The following is a 6,000-nucleotide window of genomic DNA, read 5'->3' as shown; positions in this document are numbered from 1 at the left end:
GTGCTCAGCGCCCACAATTGGGGTGATGTCAGGATCACGCCTGGGACATGGGGGGGGTTGGGCCTAATGGTTAGAGCCATGGGGTTGGCCAGACCTGGAGATGAGTGGGCCACTGCTAGGTCAAGTAGTAGCTTAGCTCTGCTGCTCCACCAGTCCAGAAGTGCAGCCATTTGGGTAGCCCCTGCCAGGGTCAGCTATGCCCAGGATGTTGCTAAAAGACTGGCCCGGCAGTGACAGGCCAGAATTTCAAAGGTGCTCAGCACTCAAAATGCACCCAATGTGGTGATCAACTTGGAACACCTGGCCACTTGCGCTGGTGCCTAGATGGGAGCTGGGCTCTCCTGAGTTATCAGACCCTAGTGCCAAATAATTACTGCCCTGGTTGAACCTCAGCTTAACATGTCTACTCTCCATGCACCAACTGCAAATCACCTGGGGCCAGATGTACCCTGGTGTGTCAGGAGGAGAAGCTGCTGACGCGAATGGAGTTGTACCTGACACCACTGACCGACTTGGCGCCTGGTGAATGTTCTCCTTTGCTGTTGTCTTGTTTAAAGAAAGGATGAACCTTAGAGAGGTGCTGGGGTGACAGCCCTGAAGAGTGGTGGCCTCTGTTTGCCCAGGCTTCCCCCACACAAATGTCCTTTCCCTCAGCAGGCAGGACCCCCTGGCAAGCTGGGGGGCGGGGTGGCCAGTCTCCATAACCCACTCCCAAGAAGAGGCTCAGGGCTGGTCTAGACTACCAAGCTTTAGCAGCAAAGCTTGCCTTCTGTCAGCACAGCCTTGTACGCCCCACACACGATTTTGGAAGCCTGGCAGCAAACTCCTGAACTTTCGTCAGTTAAGTTAAAGCGGTTCCCTGCATGATGTAAGCCCTCCACCAGCCCCGTGCCTGTGTGGATGCGGATGTCCATCCATTCCTTCAGAAACTAGCTCACAATGCATCTGTCCTCACAGCAGTGACCACTGGGGTGGAAATGTTGAACTCTGCTGCCGTCTGCACTGGCTATGCTAGTGCTGTCTGTGACGGGGACACTTCTTTGCTACAAACTTGGGAACCCACCGAAGGCATTCCACGCTGGTCATCAAACGGCTAATCACTTATTTCACTGGTGAGTAAGCCTGAATTTACCTTTACCTTTGCGTGTTCCTTCTTCCCTTCCCTGGCTTGCAAGTCAGCAACAATAGAAGTGAGAGGTATTGAATTAGTTAGCGAGCTAATTAACTTCGGTAGCACCTATTGCCTTGCCAGCCAACCTCTACAATGCAAAACATTGCCAGCACTCAGACGCCCCTCTTGCCCAAACAGGGAGTAAAAATGGCCACTGATGCTTGCAAGAGGATCCGGTAGAACCACGCTGCCTTCATGTGGGCTCTTGACAGTACTGCTGCCTCTAGGCGGTGCTCTCTCCCACTACCCTGGCTTTGACTCGTGTCCACTTGTGCAGCTCACTCCCCTTCCCGTGATGTTGTTTCAATGTAAGGGACATGAGATACTCGGCTTCCCTCCCCCACAGCTGTAGTGTTATCTCCACCTTACTGCTGTTGAGCTGAACACAGCCAGCACCCAACGCATTTCCGATTTGGAGCAAGATCTTAAAAGTTCTTTTGAACCCTCTGCCAAGCAAAGGGATTGGTCTTTTCTCAGTGCAGTCCACTCTGTGTTCATTTAGATGGAATCTATGGGCCCAAAGAGCTGTCACAGATAACATCACCATGAAACGGTCTAACATTAAACAGTTTTAAACAAGGTTCAGGGGTTGGAATACAGAGACCTCAGCCTTCTTAGGACCTCAGCAAACACACCATTAAAAATCCTTTGAACCTTTTATTAAAGATACAGCCAAGAAGGGAAAACAGTTAAAGCTTTTGAAATATATCATGTGAAGTAAGGCTTTCATTTTAGTTACAATATTTGTTCCCTTTCCGTTTTGCTGGAGAGATTTTTAGAAGGGAAAAAACCCTTGTCTGACTGTCTCTTAGATGGTATTAAAGATGGTAATTTTGGCCTTTTGGGGGAAAAGAGAAGTTAGTTGAGATGGGCTGGTGGTGGTTTTTGCTCTCATTGTTAAGGTCCAATCCTGGTTCCTAAGAAGATAAAACAAGACAAACACAAAAGGGGAAAGAAAAGAACACAAAGATAGGAAATGCTACTTCTGTTTCTGGTGTTGACTCTCACTTGCTACCTCACTGGTGGAAAAACACAGGCCCGGCAACGTGTAATCAGCCCTTCCAAGAGCTGACAAACGTGTGCCAGTGTTGGGCTGTTTAGGGCATTGCTTTTCTCTAGTCATGGGCTTACAGCAGTGTTGTAAAATATACAGTCTTGGCCAGCTGAGCCAGATTTGTCTTGGGTGAGGTGTGGCTTCTCAGTGACTGATTGCATTCTGGTGACTGCATCTTGCACTTCCCAGGAGTGGCAAGTTCTCTTTGCTGAGGTGAGGAAGTCAGGTAAAAATCTCTGCCTATTTCCATCTCCCAGATCAAACAGCAGTGGGTGCCCATGCAGGCAATCCTCAGCTGCCATGGACAGCTCATTGGTTTGCACTGGAGTGGTCCTTTCCCCTTATGGTAACGTGTCTCACCAACACCGTCATCCAGGAGAGAGGTTAAAGTGGCACCTAAGCGGATCTGTGCATGCAGGAGTCCCACTAGGGCTGGGGTTGGTCCATGCAATGCCCTGCAAAGAGCCTGAAACTTCTGCTAGCATGGAATGCAGCCATTTGGCCTTTGTGTGAGATGAGAGGTGATCAGAGAACCATAGCAAAGTAAAGGGACTTCAAGAAGTCATCTTGTCCAGCAGGATTAAGTATCTCTAGACCATCTCTGACAGGTGTTTGTCCAACCTGTTCTTAAAACCTCAGACAACAGGGAGGTTATGGAATCTCCAGGTAACCTCGTCCAGTGCTTACAGATACAATGTCCTTACAGATACAATGGTTTTTCTAACCGCCCTTGTTGCAAATTAAGCCCATTACTTCTCATCCTCTCCTTGGTGGACACAGAGAACAAGTGATCACCATCCTCTCTATGTCAGGTTTCAGAGTAACAGCCGTGTTAGTCCAATGAAGTGAGCTGTAGCTCACGAAAGCTTATGCTCAAATAAATTGGTTCATCCTCTCTATGACAACCTTTGACATATTCGAAGACTGTTATCATGTCCCTCCTCAGGTCTTCTCCTTTGCCTTCCTGAATCCTTTGAAAGACGTTCCAGAGTGAATAGGAACCAAAATACCGGAGACAGCGGAAGCCAGAGCACTCAAATTCCACACTGCTGGGGCAATATAAGAACCTAGACAGAGAGCGAATATACCATACTGAATCACAAAAGACCCAGTCCCACAGGCTACAGGCTAAACACTCCACTGCAAGATCTTTGAAGAGAACCACTCCAGGACTTCCCAGTGATAGGGTGGGAAAGTTCAAGCTCCTCCAGCCTGGGAACCAAGGACAAGTCCAGCTGCCATATCACAGAGTGCCAGGATCTGGCTCGGGGCTCTCCGTGAAGCTGTTACAGCACCTCAGAGGATTCGGCCAGTGCTTGTCACTTTGATTGGTCTGCTTCTCTTCGAGTACGTGTCTTCCCCAAGAGGTCAAAGTAACAGAAACAGATGCTCCCTAGGGTGATCACTGCTTATGAAATGGGCTGCTATTCCTGGACCTTAGTGTGGAAGGGCCGTATAGTATGTGTGCCCATGGCTGCTCCCTTTATCATGTGACTTGTCCCACAGAAGGTGACTGTACTGTATGAACCGGTAAGTAGGAAGGAAGGAGGCTGCTGTGGAAGTGGAAATGGAGCCAAACATGGTTGGAATCAGAGAGGGATCTTCCCAGCCCAACTCCAGGGCGCCCTTCCGTCCAGCATCACACAAATGGGGAGAGGCTCGGAAGGTGCCAAAGGAAGTGAGATCAGAGCTGCTGGCCAGAAACCAGCGTGGCCTTGAAAAATTATGAGCTTCCATGTGAAAAATGTTGTTTTAGTGAAATTTGTCTTTGGGAAATTTTGAAACAAAACCATTTTGAATGGCCTTTTTCATTGAATGTTGTTTTTTGAAAATCAAAATGCATATCTTCTATTCAAACCAAAACCAGACTGATTTGTTTTCATTACATTTCTAATTTTCCCATGAATATTTTTGAAGGAAAAATGTCAAATGGAACTCCCATGTCCCATCCCAGTTTTTCAACCAGCTCCAGCTAAGACACTTCAGGGTCTGCAGGCTTAGAGAGGTGGTTAGGGCACTAGCTGAGGATTTGGGAGAGCTGGGTTCAATTCCCTGCTCTGCCACAGTCTTCCTGTGTGACCTTGGGCAAGTCCCTTAGCTGCTCTGTGCCTCAGTTTCCCTTATGTATAGTGAGGACAGTAGCACTGCCCTCCCTCACTGGGCATAAATACACTGTGAGGCTCTTAGATACTACAGCAAGGGGGGGTCATGAAGTGCCTTAGGTCAGACCCATTGGACCAAAATTGCATTGTGATAAGACATTGGGAGTGATGAGAATCCCACTCACACTGAGGCTGGTTCCCTTTGCCTAGATGCTCCGGGGTGAGGAGAAAAGGAGATGCCCATAAATATGTGTTGTGCTTAACAGAGAAATCAGTGGGACCCGTCCCTGCCCCGAGGATCTTACAATCTAGGTTAGAGGAGCTAGGGCACAGGAGAGATGACAAGAGGTTGGGGAGGACTTCACACTGTCAGGTCAGGGGGTTGCTCACCACGCACGTTATGCTAGTTAGCGGACTGCATGGGTGGGGCTGGCTCTGAGGAAGCATCTGAAGGAGGAGAGAGAGAGGCTGCACAGCATCTGTGATCCAGGCAGTCGTTCCCAGCAAGGGAGAAAGCACTAAGTGCTGGAGAAGGATAGAGGGGCCCCGGAGGGAAGCACAGTGGAGTGTGAGCAGGGACTAGCAGGAGAGAAGATGTCAGTGGCACAGTCTGTGTGGAGCCTGGAAGTCGAGGACGAGGCCACACAGGATGTGGAGTTGCAGAGAAGCCGCCAGAGGGACACCGTGTTGCCCAACTCTCATGATTTGATCCCAAGTCTCATGATATTTGGTGGCTTTCTTAAAGCCCCAGCTGCAGGAGTCAGATGGGAATTGCAGCTTTCCAAGTTTCTAGCTCTCACAGGTTTGGAGAAAAGCCTGAAAATGTGACCTAGGTCTGACCCAAAGGGCTCAGAACCCAGCAGGCAACAAAAAAGAACCAACGACGTTTACACCAATCCCCTGATGTTGGGGGGGGGAGGGAAAGGGGGCTGACTCATGATTTTTGAATGCTGGAGAAACTGGGCACCCATGAAGGGAGGTCAGCTGATTAGAGAGGAGGAGGTCAGCTACTGCAGTTTGGACAGACTGACCGAGAGCAGTGCAAGAGCTGGGGGACCCTGAAAGCAGAGGAGTGCAGCAGCCTGAAGGATGGAGAGAAAGAAGTGCACTTTAGAGAGAATACACAGGAGGAAACACTGGGGGTAAAGATACAGGGGGCAGGGATTGTCTCTTACTCCGTGTATGTACAGCCCCTAGTGCAATGGGGCCTCTATATCTCAGCTGGGGTGATTACTCGGTAAAGATGTTCTGCTGGATTGGGCCCTTTGGTAAATTGCAAAACGAAACAAACAGCCCACATGGCAAAGAGCCACTGGGATGTTTAAATGGCTTTCCATTTGAATAACCAAAGGGCTTTGGAGTCAATCATTAACCTAAGCTTTTAGGGCTAGAGATAAGATATGTTTTTAAACACGATCTTTACCATACAGCGTCCCTTTAAGAACATTGTCAAAACATCCAGTGAGAGCTACCAGGAAGTCTAACTGCATTTGACTAAAGGCTTGGCAACACTGGAAATTTACAACAGCATAGCTGGGTCTCTGAGGAGTGTGAAAAATCCACACCCCTGACAAACTAATGCCCGGTGTAGACAGTGCTAGGTCAATGGAAGAATTCTTCTGTCAACATAGTCACCACCACTTGGGGAGGCAGATTACCCAGTACCAGGTTTA

Source organism: Eretmochelys imbricata, chromosome 19, assembly GCF_965152235.1.
Source record: "Eretmochelys imbricata isolate rEreImb1 chromosome 19, rEreImb1.hap1, whole genome shotgun sequence".
NCBI lineage: Eukaryota > Metazoa > Chordata > Testudines > Cheloniidae > Eretmochelys > Eretmochelys imbricata.
This window is presented reverse-complemented; position numbering follows the sequence as displayed.